General features: G+C 42.8%; 1 pseudogene; it reads right to left on the bottom strand.

The window, feature by feature from the left end:
* Nucleotides 1–11,619: 11,619 nt before the first annotated feature.
* On the bottom strand, nt 11,620–11,739 carry LOC145416766 (5S ribosomal RNA; annotated as a pseudogene).
* Between the last annotated feature and the right edge of the window lie 3,885 nt (nt 11,740–15,624).

The raw sequence follows: 15,624 nt of genomic DNA, 5'->3' as shown, positions 1-15,624 counted from the left end.
GACATAGTCAAGCATGGATTCCTGGTTGCCAGATTTGTTGTTACTCCATGCCTCTCGCACCGCATCCAAAGGACCACGAACTCTGTGCCCAAACACTAACTCATTGGGTGAAAACCCTAATGACTCAGTTGGTACCTCTCTCACTGCAAACATTACAAAGGGTACTGCTAGGTCCCAATCCTTTCCACTATCATAGCAGAAGGTGCGCAGCATTGTCTTTAAAGTCTGATGATGCCTCTCCAGGGCACCTTGTGACTGCGGATGGTAGGCACTGGACAAAATGTGTTTGATGCCCAACTCTGTCATTGTCTGCTTAAACAAATTAGATGTAAAATTCACTCCATGGTCTGACTGCAACTCCTTGGGCAGGCCAAAATGAGTAAAGAACAGGATAAGTTGCTTGACTACTGACTTCGCCTGCATGCTTCTGATTGGTACAGCCTCTGGGTATCGCGTTGTAACATCCATTATGGTTAACAAATGCTTGTTTCCAGCAGAAGTAGGAGGTAAAGGGCCCACGATATCAATGATTACCCGGGTAAACGGAGGTTCAACTGCAGGAATGGGAGTCAAAGGGGCCACAGGAAGAACTTGATTAGGCTTGCCCACTATCTGACACGTGTGACAGCTCTTGATGTACGCAGCAACTTGTCCCGGCATACTTGGCCACCAAAAGTTATATCTTAAGCGCTGCACTGTCTTTCTGTTTCCCAAGTGACCTGCTAAAGGTCCCTCATGTGCTAACTGTATTAACGGCACCCTATACTGCACAGGCACCACCGCCTGCACTAACTCACCCACTCCTCCATCCACTGTGGCGCCAGAGGGCGTCCATCGGCGATGTAAAACATTGTCTTTAATCAGAAACTCCTCCTTACCACACTCCATACTTCTTTCTTCCCCTACTCGAGCAAACGAGGGCTTTAATGTTACATCCTCCTGTTACTTCACCCTCAATTCTGCTGGCCCAACACCCGCCAGCTCTACTGAGGACTGAGATAAGGGACTGGTCGGGACACTGGATTGCGAAGGGCGATCAATCTCAGCGCCACCTCTAGTACACTCGACAGGGGGAGGAATGTCAGACTCCACACTGACATCATCATCACCTCTACCCTCAACAGTGACACTCTGTTCCTCAGGCGCATTTGACGGTGGTCCTGCATCCCCGCAGTCGACCCCAGCGTCCTGAAATTCTTCCAATTCAATCGGTGGGCTGGGTTCAGTCTCCACACAGACACACTCAGCACCACCTCTAGTGTCCTAAGTGGGAAGTGGGGCGGCGCCCATGCACGCATTCCCACTCTCCTCACCCACCACAGCAACACCCTGCTCACTAGGTTCCTCCATTGGTGGCCTTGCCTCATCACAGTCGACCCCAAGAACCTGTGACTTCGCCAGTTCTTCCTCCCAGGCTGCAACCTGTGCCATAGATCTTGTAATTGCACAGACCGGGAACATGGCTTCCACTTCTGCATCAACTTCAATGCCAATTTCTGGGGCGTCAAAACACTTCTCTGCCACAACAACTGGTGGGGGAAGAGATGGAAATACTTTCTCCCCAGCCAGATCGTTCCCCAGCAGAAAATCAACCCCCTCTACTGGCATTACATCAGCAACAGCGACTTGAGCTGCAGCCTGAACAATGGGGCAATCGAGTTCCACATGAACATAATCATAGTATTCATCTGAGTTCATGCCTCTACACAGCACATACTTCCCTGAGTTTACAGGCCCTCCAGTCACGTTTCTGCACACGGACTGTTGTGCACCGGTATCACGAACCACAGTAACTGGATAACTGATCCCATGAATTTTCACTGTGCCGTGACACATAAAAGGTTTACACCAGTCTAGGGACGATTTCTGAGGCAGTTCATCCGGAGGTGGCATAGCATGTTGGGTAACTTTTTCAGCCTGAGCTGGCAGTGAGCACAGCCAGCTGCACTCCAGCTTTCCACAGACTTCTCCCTCACCGTTACCACTCTCCCAACTCCTCTCGTTCACCTGACTCGAACCTACAATTAGTGCCACTGGTTTGGCATTTTGGGAGGCCTTCCACTTAGGGCAGTTAGGCTTGATGTGCCCACTCTGTTTGCAAAAGTAACAAAGTAGCTTCGAACTGGATACGGGGTTCTTTCTCCCTGAATTCCTTTTCTCCTCTGAACTTCCCTTGGACTGATTCACGGGAGATTTATCCCAGGCCGGACCACTCACAGTCCTCTCCCTGGAATGCTGAAAATTAGCATACTTGACCCCCATACTCCGCAAGGCCAACACCCGGTCATCAGCCCACGTCGCTGCTTCCTTCAAGGTCTTAAATCTCTTCTCCCTAATTTTAACACCAATTTCTTTGTCAGCCATGTTGGTAAAATGTTCCATCAAAAGCAGTTCACACACATCGTTATACGAAGTGGCGCTCTCACTCAGCAACCACTCGTCTAACGTCTCCTCCAGATACCTGGCGTAGGCCATATAGGTGTCAGCAGGTCTTTTCCGAGCACCACGGAACAACAACCAATAAGCCTCTGGTCTAAGTTCATATGCCTTAAGAATGGCTGCTTTAAATTCATCATAATCATCTACATCCTCAGGGCTCATCCTATTATACGCTTCCAAAGCTTTTCCCTTCAGCACATTAGGTACCAAGCCCACCCAGCGCTGCCTGGGCCACTCAAACTCCCTCGTCTTCTTTTCAAACCTGACAAACCATTCTGTCACCTTCAACTCATCAAATGCTGGCACTAATTTTAGACTCCTTGAGAGCCAACTCTCCCTATCCTCTTCACGGCCTGAGGTATGGGTATCTGAAGTAGGTCTATTAGCAGTCACCTCCAAGCGAGTCTTCTCCAGCTCAAATCGCATTTTTTCATGCTGCATCTCCATCTCATCTTTCTCTCTTGCACGCTGCATCTCCCTCTCTTCTTTTGCACGCTGCATTTCCATCTCCAACTTTTTCAACTCCAACTGCAACTGAGCCTCCGGTGACAAGACTCCAGGGTATATGGGAGTGGAATGAACAACTCCAGGGAAAGCACTAGCCATACCTGGGGGAACTGCTCTAAACTGGCTCGGCGGCATCATAGATGGTAATGGCGGGGTAGCGAAACGAGGCAGCTCAGCACCATAGTTAAACTCAGGGCTCACACGGGGAGTACCTTTGCTATGTGCCTCTCGTTGCTCCATATTTTCCTTATCCACAGGTGACTCAGCACGTACGCCTTCTGGTGTAGACACGCGTGACTCCATGGCGACAATTCAATGGCAGTACTGAATAATGAAATACTAATGCTGACTGAGAAACTTCACCTCAAAGCACAGAGAACGCCAAGGTAACGATATCCTAGCAAGAAGGCACTGGTAGGATATCCTGGCGAGGTCGCCACTGTTACGGTAGCGCCAGCCCGGGGCTGTTACAAAAAGATAACAAGGTAGTTTTAGATGATCGGCCTCCACTGCGTTGTAAAAATAACGCAGACCCTGGCACTCACACTCCGTAAACTAGAGAAAAACTGCGCAACGGAAAAAGTACGCAACACTCTGTACCTTGATTAACAAACGGAACAGCCTACCTATGGATCTAGCCTACTATCGTCACTACCGGAAATAATACCGCCCGAGACAGTCTACAGGAACACCTCCCACTTATTTCCGGTGGTGACGAATTTCTACTTAACCCGTGTCCAAGGGGGAACGCAGTTAATGGCTCACGATAGTTCTCACTAGCCTTGTGCAAGGAGATGGGATTGAAATGTGTAGGGGTTAGGGGTGTGTGTGTATGTACGTGTGTTGGGGAACGTTAATAAAGGCAGCGAGAGGACCACGGTGAGCCAGACTGGCCCTCCAAAGACAACACGGTCACAAAAACAAATAAAATAACTACTTCCCTCAGTCAGCAAACAAAAGAATAAAAATGAACTTAAATGAAAACGCCAGCTCGGCACAAAAAATGACTGGGGAGAGAGAGAGTGTGCACACACGCACGATGCTGAAGCTGGTTGGGAAGACACTGGACGAATGCTAGGCTCATGTGCAGCCAAGCGTGAACGCATGAATCAGATTAATTAACAAGGAACTTAAATTCGTGCCCCTCTCTCTCTACAATGAATTGGTACTTCTAATGCAAGCAAAACATCATTAAATATACTGGTAGCTCACATAACACAATCAAAATAATCAAATGCATTCTCAGCATGGTATTAAATAAAATTGCCCTCAGTGGCAGGAACGAAAGAAACAAAAGAACTTGTAACACTCGCTAATTTAAACTCCGCGAATGACACGGATACTGCATAATCCCCTAGCCCAGCTGTAACGGCTGCACCCGTGGGAACGGACAGGCGGACAGCGTAACAATATATATATATATATATATATATATACCGAAATTACCAGAACATGGCAAAGCTTTAGCAACTTCCTAGAATAGTTATCGATATAGTTATAGCCCTCTGAAGGTAACGTTTGCCAAGTAATGCCTTGCTCCCTACCTGCTGCCATTTCGATATCATACATCATTCTCTCTTACAAGGCACAGTATATCCAGTTACTCCGTGCAAAACCAAGCCGGTACTGTATTCTATATCATTATTTTTTTTTTTTATTATTTCCTCGCCCGGGACTGAGTCCAGCGAGGTATTGTTTTTGGTAGAGTATCTTTGTTTGTTTGTTAGCAACATTATGGAAAAACGGCTGAATGAGATTACATGAAACTTTCAGGATATGTGGGCACTGTTCTCAGAAGAAAGTTATTAAATTTTGGAGGTAATCGAGTGGACCTGAAAGATCAAAATCAAGGTCACCGATTTTCAGAGGGCTATAACTTGAAACCGGTTGAAGCTAGAGATATATACTATTAGCAACATACAGGACCTCCCATATGGGCTTTCATTTCTTACCAAGACCTTTGACCTTGAGTGACCCTGAAAGGTCAAACTCAAGGTCTCGGATATTCAGGGGCTATTACTCGAAACTGGTTGCAGATAGATATTTATCAACATTTTGGAAGTCATATATGGGCTTGTAATTGGTACCATGACCTTTGACCTTAAGTGATAGTGAGAGGCCAAACTCAAGGTCACGGATATTCAAAGGGCCGTAACTCAAAACTGGTTGAAGATAGAGATACTGTATTTAGTATTATCAAGTTATTGGAAGTCTGATATGGTCTTTCATTTGGCGAGGTTTGTTGTGCCTGACACCACTTGTTTATTTATTTAGCTACCTATTTACAGTACGGTATTTAGTTATTTATGGCTGACATCAGGCATTATACAGCTTATGTAAACCTCGCATCATATAGAAGCTAAAGACTACGGATCATAATTTAAAAAAAAGCTGAACCCGAAATCAAATATTCGTGAATCAGAATGTTAAACACGCAGGTAAAATTAAAGGACACCACAAAGCTGCATTTCGAAATAGCCTTCCCTCTGTAGAGCCAAAAGTTCAGAGAGGGACACGTTGTGGCAATCATCATTATGCCAAAACCCAGAACAACACATTAATTTTAAGTGGTAATAAAGTTCAAACAGCTACATAAACCCAGAGAGGTCATAAGCCAGCGGGTCGGGTGTGTGGTGTTTGGCTCCATAATTGTCACTCATGAAGGCAACACCATGACACTGTACCTCCGCTGCGCCTCACTTCCATTGCGTCCTGGTGTATTGTCACATCTGCACCGAGACATTAATACCTCGTCAGGCACCACTATACGAGTATAGTATTCTCGGCCAACACCATAATGTAGACGTAAAAGCTTCAGCTGCTAATATGGTGTGTGTGTGTGTGTGTGTGTGTGTGTGTGTGTGTGTGTGTGAGAGAGAGAGAGAGAGAGTCTCGGTGGGCCTATAGCAATTGATATTAAGTAATTTACATACCGTAGTACAGTGGTAAACTTATTTCGGAGAAGGCTATGTGCTAGCATGCCAAGTATTTTTTTTTCTTTTTTTAAGTGTCCGACTCCAGGCAAAAGCTTCAGGGCCCATCTCTTGGGGGCAGTGACCTATCCCAGGGCCCGGTAGTCCTCCTACACCTTCACATGTCATCATTTCGACGCTAACACCCCCCATCCATATTGAATACATGCTAGGGCTGTCTCATACAGGACTGGTGTATTGGTATCAACAGGGATATTTTTACATGTCGGCGGGTCATTTGGTAGATCAGGAAAGTCTGCTTGTAGGAAATTCAAGTCCTTAAACTGTTCCCTGCCCCAGCCGGTATTCGATCCTGGGTCCATTAGGACTGCAGGCTGCCTCTCTACCGATTCAGACACCGTCTCCCCCAAAATTAAAATATAAAAAGAGGCGTCTAATGGTAATTCAGTTGTGCAAAACGCTGCCTTGGATGTAGCGTGGCCTCCTAGGGCTTCAGTGATCTGGACTACGGAAGCCTGGCCTCGGGTCTTCTGGCTCACCCAGAGGAGTAATAAGTGGTTGGTTATTTCCATTCATGAATGACGTCAAAATGTTATGCCCTTTTCCACAGATATCGTACGTCATTTCGGTGTCTTGTTCTTCATGAAAACAATATTCCAAAACACATCATATCTTTACATTACGAAAAATTTTACCCATATATGCAACTGTCCTTCGCCTCTGACAAAGTATCTCTACAACGAATCTCTTCGCCACGGTTGTGCCTTAGCCTCTCTCCTGTCTCGCCCTGTAAGGATCATGTGCAACACAAAACTTTCTGTTCAGTTTCCTTCCATTTATATTCTACTTTTAAACACCAGAATTATATCTTATTTTCCACCCTTTATTTAGTTATCTCTACATAGTCAGGCGCCTTAACCTCTTCAAGGATGGCCACATACAGTTCGCCTCCATGTCGCCCTGTCCTGTGCCATTTGGCTGCCCTCCCTCCAGCCCTCTCCCTCTTTCATATATCTCTCCATTTCATTCCCGCATCTCATTCTCTGTCTGCCCCTCCCTCTCTTCCCCTCCATCTCACTTCCATATACTCTTCTAGACAATCTCTCATTCTTCATCCTTCCACATTGCCAAACCTTCTGAGACTCTTTCTTTTAACGCTTTCAATCAAATCCACATTAACATTACAGCGCTCCTTCACTTCCTCATTTGTCAGTCGGTCACTCTTGTAACTGATCATGCTTCTTTCAGAAATACGAAGCAAGTTTCCTCAGTTCATCGTTCCTTCCTTTGACATTCAGGGCGACATTCTGGTTGGGTTGGAAAACCTCGTAGCGTCCCTTCCTTGGCGGTTTATTTTCAGTACATTAATATTTTCTTGTACGTTATCTATATCTTTCTTAATACTGCCAACAGCTTGCATCAGTAATGTGCAAGCGTATATTCACATGTAACATGCAAACAAAATCGCCAATGAATAAAAGTTAAGATTATGCCGGCGAGAATACAGGCCTCATTGTCATATTCCAGGTGGCATAGGAGGGTTCCTACTATTTTTTTTTTCTTTTTTTGCCTGGTATATTTGCACATTTTCTTGTGTGTTATATATAGCATTTTGATACTGACACATTCCGGATCACCGGCATACAAAAGGATACTGAGGCTTATTATGCAGAGTAATTAGCTAAGAAAGAGGTACTAAAAATTTTCCAGAACCACTCTGAGTACAACCCCCACCCTTTCAAGAGAAATATGCAAAAGTAACTTAAACAGCTTTTTTTTTTCTTTTTTTTTTAGAGGGGACATTCTTCATAGGCATTGTCTCTGGTCCCTAGTCTTACTGTACCAAAAACAAATATATGTAAGATGTAACGCTATTCTCATTTCACTTTTTCTTCTTGTCCTTGTATTTTGTTTGTCATGTAAAGACGATTTTATTCAGTTTTTCAAAGGCTTTACAAACTGAAGAGGTGCATACATCCTTCATGAACCCCGTCACTACCAGAGGTCTACCTTGTGTTGAATAAAGTCGCCTGATGGTAACAAGAATTAAACAGAAAAATATATACTGTACTGAAATGATTGATTTTACATGGACTCCTTGTGGTTCACTTTCCTGGCTAAGTTATTTTCCTTTACTACACAATAATCCACTTCCAGCATGTGTATCGAGCTGGTTTGCACTCTAATTCGCAATGTAAGTCTTGTAGTACCTTTCAAATAGCGATTTATCATGCCTATTACACCTTGATATTGTCCTTTATGAAATTTTATATCACTATTGACACATTTTCCATCTAAAAATACATGATAATAAGTTGTTAAGAATTGATCGCTACAGAAGAACTGTTAAAAAGTCTCTAAAGCCGCTTAAGATATGATCATAAATTATGTTCCACTTTCCATCATGTGGATCTCTTCGTCTACTGCCGGACACCGCTTCTTGTGAGAAGTGGTCACGGTAAATTAACCTTCAAGCGGTATTAATTTATTTGCTGTTTTTTCTTATTTAATCCTATCATCCAGAGAACATCATAATATACTTTTTTCTTTCTATCTCCAGACGATTTTCTTCAGCTTAGGAGAAACTTTTTGAGCCAGGTGGGTCAGATAATACCTTCTTTAACCCCTTCACTACAAGATGTCTCCCATAAACTGAGTAAAATCGTCTACAAATGGTAAAAATGGCCTAAAAACCATGTGAACATCGTGATGAGGGTAAATACTTCTATTCACTCCTAGACCAGACTGCCAACACCTACATTTAGTCATCTACTACAACCTTTGATATCAGAGTAAGATAGTTTCCATAAAGATACTAGAAGAAGTTGTAGACGTGCAGTTGTCAAAAGAAATCGCTAAGGAATACTAGTATGTGCCACACAAATTTCTGAGCCAGAGAGAGAGAGAGAGAGAGAGAGAGAGAGAGCAAAGGAAGGAAAAAAGGGGGATATAGAGTTGAAAGTACAATAACCGAAGAGGTGGGTGACATAACCGGGACGTTATGACTTTTAAATTGCCTCGGTGAATTGGTGGAGCAGAAGCCAAATTCTTGCGTGTGTCAGTGTGAGTGGGTCGAGTTTAGAGCAAGTCTTGTGGTCTGGGGAAGTCGTGACTGCGTAGTTAGACGAAGAAATTATTGTACTGTATGTATTCCTAAAACTGAGAACTAAATAGTGTACGAAGTTCCAAGCTTTTGACCATAATTTATCACACCACTCTTTTACTGGAGCTGCTTCCCACATTATAGAGGGTAATTATCAACAATAAAGAGGCCAAACATAGTCTATCTTCATCACGAGCTTCACAAATTATCATCAGAATCTCGGGGCTGTTATCATATCAGTAACAAAATATTACATGCCAAGTTGATGAGGTAAAAAAAAAAAAAAAAAAACTGTGATACTTTTGTGTCCAGTCTGATACAGAGGAAAGTGCTGTGAATTTTTATTTACGCAAATATAAATTTCAGACGTTCTATTGTACGTAATGTATGCGTATGGTAAACCTCACAGGCAACTGAGAGGATGCCCAGACACCACAGCGACGCAGCGGACACCTAAGAGGATGCCGAGACAGTAGAGGCAGCACAGCGATGCAGCAGGCACCCGAGAGGATGCCCAGACTGCACAGTGATGCAGCAGGCACCCGAGAGGATGCCCAGACAGCAGAGACAGCACAGTGACGCAGCAGACACCCGAGAGGATGCCCAGACTGCACAGTAATGCAGCAGGCACCTGAGAGGATGCCCAGACTGCACAGTAATGCAGCAGGCACCTGAGAGGATGCCCAGACTGCACAGTAATGCAGCAGACACCCGAGAGGATGCCCAGACTGCACAGTAATGCAGCAGGCACCTGAGAGGATGCCCAGACTGCACAGTAATGCAGCAGGCACCTGAGAGGATGCCCAGACTGCACAGTAATGCAGCAGGCACCTGAGAGGATGCCCAGACTGCACAGTAATGCAGCTGGCACCTAAGAGGATGCCCACACAGCAGAGTCAGCACAGCGATGCAGCAGACAACTGAGAGGATGCCCAGACTGCAGAGATGCACAGTGATGCAGTAGACATCTGAGAGGATCCCCAGACAGCACAGCGACGCAGCAGACACCAGAGGGGATGCCCACCGCCCAGACAACAGAGACAGCACAGCGACGCCGCACCGCAACTCTGACCTTGACCCGTGACCTTGACCCTTGATCGATCTTCACCAAAACTGAATTGCAGCATGTCATCATACACAATGTATGTGACAATTTTCATCGAAAATGTACCGGACCTTAGCGATTTAATAGTATACACACACACACACACACACACAGAGAGAGAGAGAGAGAGAGAGAGAGAGAGAGAGAGAGAGAGAGAGAGAGAGAGAGATTCGTCACACAATGTGACACTTTTGATCAAAATTTGACCAGATAGTGTGCTGAGATAGTTTGGTCGTACATACCTGCCTCCCTACCTACATACAGTATATACATACATACAGGGTATGTGGCAATTTTGATCTATTTTGGATCAAGCATTGTTAAGATAGATTGTCAGTATACATACATACACACATGCACATTTATATACATACATAAAAAACAAGCATATGTATGCATTTGTTTATTCATACATACATACATGCACGCATATATACATACATACAAACATGTATACGTACATACATGCATGCATACATACATACATATATACATGCATGCATACATACATACATATATACACACATGCATAGGCATACATAACTTCATACATACATACATACATACATGCATGGAGACATACATACAGTACATTACAGACATACATACACATACACACAAATACACACATACTCATATACATACATGCATACATACATACTGACTTGATTACAATAGCTACGGTACACCTTTGGCGTCGCTAACACTGTGAAGCAAGATTTACTAAAGGAAGAAGTGTGTCCGAGGAGCGAAGACAGTGGTTGGTGGGACACGTGTGAGTACGCGTAAAAAAGAAAAAAAAAATGATCAGCGTCTTTTTATGACACTGACAACTGCGATGAAACAACAACATTTAAAGAGGAACAAATGACGGGTGTGGGCGGCCAGTTAACTCTTTTGTTGCAGATGGTATGTTTGGCATTGTATTCAGGCTGACACCACGGGATCTTCTTTAAATGATGGGAAAAATAGTTACCAAAGACTTGTAAAAAAAAAATGAGTAATCCTTTCTCAGTTATTGTTACCCGTTAAAGTTATATTTTGTCTAAAGCAAGTTTTTTCGGTTCTTCAAGGGAAAGTCTATCAGAGTTATCTCAAATTCTTAATATACAAAGGATTACTGAGACGTGATATGAAAAATAATAAGCTAAAGAAAGAGGTGCTGTAATGTTTCCTATATCAGCAGGAATACCGCTTCTTGTTTACATTTCCAACAGTTGCCAATATTGCTACTGTCATGGTTATCTTCGTGTCGTATTCTACATCATTGAGGGAGTCGTTGCACCTACTTCTGAATGATTTTTTTCGCACAGTGTACTCTAAAGTTCTCATGTATAAAAAAAATCAACATACAATAGAATATTGAAGTGTGGTGTGCAGGGCAAGCGTCAAGAAAGTGTTATAGTTGTTCGATGAGTTCATTCATTCATTGCCAGACGCCATGTATCCCAAACGGGGTGGTAAAGGGCTTAGAGTTAATTGTTTTACAGGGAGGGGCACTAATCCTCCACCAACCCCACTTGACGTAGGGATGCCAACAGCATCTGGTGTTCCCAGGCGGTCACCCATCCAAGTACTAACCAGACCCAACATTGCTTAACTTCGCTGATCGGACGGGAAGCGGTGTACTCAACGTGGTATAGTTCGATGAGTTAATGTCATAAATTAATGTGAATAGAGTTTTCGTTTTACCTCTTCCTTAGCGATTTTTTCTGACCGTTCCACCATCGCTTCTCGTATGTTACTGATGAAAATTAAGTTTGTATTAAAGCAACGTAAATAATGGAAAACAAAATGGTAAGGTAATATAGGCAAAATAAATCACTAAGTACGAGATGCTACAATTACTGGTGGGTCACATTAGCCCTGGATGACAACACACAGCTTATTTACACATTGTACGGCAGGACATTACTTGAACATTTTACATCATCACAAGACAACTGACAGAATTAAGGAAAATCCATAATCTGAAAACAGGAACTGGGCAAGAATTAAGGAACCAGAAAAACAATGCTTAGGAGTTATTCTGCGCCCGCGCGCGCGCGCACACACACACACACACACACACACACACACACACACACACACAAATAGTTCATGCTATATATTCGACTCCCTTTTCCCCTCGCAAACACACACACACACACACACACACACACACACACACACACACACACACACACACAGACGGGGAGGGATTTTCCTAGATAGAACAGTAAGATATAGCCATTAACCCCTTTAGTGGCAGATGCCATTTTCTAACTTGAATAAAATCGACTGGAAAAATTCTTAAAAACTGAGGAGTTATGTAGCTTTTGTTACACACTTCATTAAAGAGGAATTTTCATCCATTCATCCATCCATCATCCAGTCTTATGTTGTCTCATAAGGAGCGTAGGAGGCCGGAGCTTGGCAAGTTGGTTCTGACATTTAAGATGAGAGTGAGGGGAATTTTCTAAGTTAAATATAATGATCTAGGGACAACTCATACAGTATATAAATAACGTCCTCGGACTGAAAAGATTAGCCTGACATTTCCCCTGCCCCGTTTTTAAAAAGATTTACGTCCGTGTTCGGGAAGAGTTCGTTTCATAAATTTCTCAAGATCTAAAAGAAAGTACGCTGAGTGATTACCAGCATCCATTTCCTGTGTGTTCCTGTGACACAGACGGAGCTGCTGCCAAGGCTGGTGCAGAGTCACTGACTAGAGGCAGATAAAACTGTGAAGGAGTAGATACTAAAAGGGATAAATGGTGTTAACTAGGTTTGTGATAACATGCTTGATGACTCTCGCATAAAAGTAAAGTAAGATCTGTAATTATCATCATCATTATCGTCACCAAGATCATCATCATCATGTGCATGCATCTTCATATCGTGACCATCATCGTCATCAGGATTGTCGTCACCATCATCAACATCATCATCATCACCCAAAGAATATTTCCATCGTCATAATTGGGATAAATAGGATCTAACAACAATAAGTGTGAAGGAAATCACCTTTATAATTATCAGTGTTTTCGTCAATGTCCTGATTCATTCACCATGGGGTCTTTCACCTTAAGTCCAATAGGTTAAATTTTGGACATTTATTTTTGCTACTCCCCGACGATTATATTCAGACCAAGAGACGTGTTTTTTTTTTTTTTTTTTTTTTTTTTTTTACTATTCGGAGTTGCATACTCCTATATAATTTTTAAATACCCTCATTACGAGAGGTCTTTCATGAACTGAGTAAAATCGTCTGGTGATGTCCTGGTCAAAATGAAAAATGCGTCATGGGACTTAAGGGGATTAACCTTTCAGCCTGAGCACGTCAACTGAATTTTCTTCGTACTTCCTCCAGGAAGATTGTATTAAGCGTAGGGAAGACCTCTTGTAGCGATGGGGTTAAGGAAGACTCTATCAAACCTTCCCACTGCCCAAAGTTTATCTTAACATCAATAAAACTGTAGGTAGAGAGAACGCATTAAAAATTATGTTATCTGACTAAAGTAATTACAGAAAAGAAAAATCGTGTTAACAACTCATCATGGAACTCTTAAATGAATCTGGGTCTGTATATAGGCTATTAGCAATATCGAAATATTTTTTTTCTTTTCCACAGCGTGGAAACTGAAATATCCTTTGTAATTTTCTTTTCATACTGAGATGGGTTGCTTCATGAAGTGTTCATCCTTTCCTGTAAATTTTTCATTTACGCATTTAATACTTCATGGTGGTCCGTCTCTTTTGCTTGCCGTCTTTGGATGAAGAGATTGATGGTGCGTGCATGTGTGTGTGTGTGTGTGTGTGTGTGTGTGTGTGTGTGTGTGTGTGTGTGTGTGTGTGTGTGTGTGTGTGTCTTATATATATATATGTAAAATCGTGTGAAGATAATCATACCAGAATAATGAAACTTTCAAATGAAAGGGGTTAAGTATAATTCATTTCCATTATATTCTGTACATTCTCACAGCCTTTATACAGTCGGGGCAAAATTTCGCCTAATATTTCAGCTCTTCTGCTTCACATCTTACTTTGTGGACTAGTACTCTTGAAGTGAGAGACACTTGTTATGTTTCTCAGCGCATAAGTGATTCTAATTGGTATGATTCTACAGGAACAAAAGCGACTAACAACCTAAGTAGACGCAGTGGAATAGTGGGCAGACTTTTGTCCCTGACTTTACATCTCACTTTAAAGCAAGTTTCTTCACTCAGCGTATCTAATTACCTCCATTCACCATCACCTCTCCTCCTCGTCATCTCTATCCCGTACTTTTCAACCTTTCCTACTTCTGTTCACACCCTTCCCTTCACAACACATTTCTCTTTGCACATCCCTAGGTCACGCTCCTTTATCCCTCCACTCTCATTTCCTCTCTCAGTCTATATCTATCCGTTTATTATTATCTCGTTTCCAGTCTTCTTTCTCTTCTCCTCATTTTCTCTTGCTATCTCTTTTTATTGCCGCCCCTTAATTTTCATTTCACATTCCCCCCCACCAGGGCAACTTGCTCAGTCCCTCTTATCATCACCTCCTGCCTTCCTATTAAATTTCTTATTCACTCCTTTCGTATCACATTTCTCTTTCTCTCGTTTCGCATTTAATTATTCATTCTCTACATTCCCATCTTATTTTTCAGTCCTTTCATATTCTGTTCCTCTCTCATCTCTCATTTCCAATCTCCTTTTCATTGGCTTCTCACGTTTTCCCCCTCTCCTTCCTTCCTTTTATCCTCCCTTCCCCCTCCTTTCCTCCCTCCTCTCTCCCTCTTCCCTCCCACCCATCCGTGACTAAGTTGCCTTCCACAGATCACTTTACTTCTCAATCTGAGAGGGAGGTAGAGAGGAATGAGTGAGAGGGGGTGTGCAGGGGGAGAAAGTGAAATGATGCGGGTGGGATGAAGAAGGGATGTGGATGAAATAAAAAGAAAAAAATGAGGGGTGGGAGACATTAAAAAGAGATATAAAGGGGTAGGGAGAAGAAATTGTGAGAAGTGGGAGAGTGAGTAGAATGACAGAGTGCGATGAGGGAGGGGGAGAGAGAGAGTGCTAATGATATAGGAGGAAAGGGAGGGAGAGGGAGAGAGAGGATTGTAATATGAGAGCAGTGAAATGAAAAGTTCGGGAGTGTGGGATGGAGAAGGGTGAGAAGGAAATAAGAGATATTTTTTTTTTTTTTTACAGTAGTATTGCTACTTAAATTATTTTGGAGAAGGAGTAAGGTGAAGGCAAGAAGCCATGCAATAAAAAAAAAAAAATGACAGGCGAGTTGGCGTAGACTTTTCAGCAGTTGAAGTCTAGCCCAGGATGGAGACGAAAGATGAATGGGAGGCAACAGATGAAAGAGAGGAAAGGAGAGAGAGGTAAAAAAAAAAAAAAAAAAGCAAGTTGAAAAACAAAAATGAGTAACTTAAAAAATGTAAGGAAACTTGTAATGATGACGGAGAGGAGAGAGAAGTGAATATAATATGAAGGTTATTAACCCTGTCAGTACTGCGAGACATTTTCTTTTTTTTTTTTTTTTTTTGTTCTTGCCAATCCCAG

The sequence above is a fragment of the Coenobita brevimanus genome, chromosome 13 (genome assembly GCF_032717465.1).
Source record: "Coenobita brevimanus isolate Jiangsu-jjx chromosome 13, ASM3271746v2, whole genome shotgun sequence".
Taxonomy (NCBI): Eukaryota; Metazoa; Arthropoda; class Malacostraca; order Decapoda; family Coenobitidae; genus Coenobita; species Coenobita brevimanus.
The sequence above is the reverse complement of the archived record's forward strand: the minus strand, read 5'-3'. Positions and strand labels throughout refer to the sequence as shown.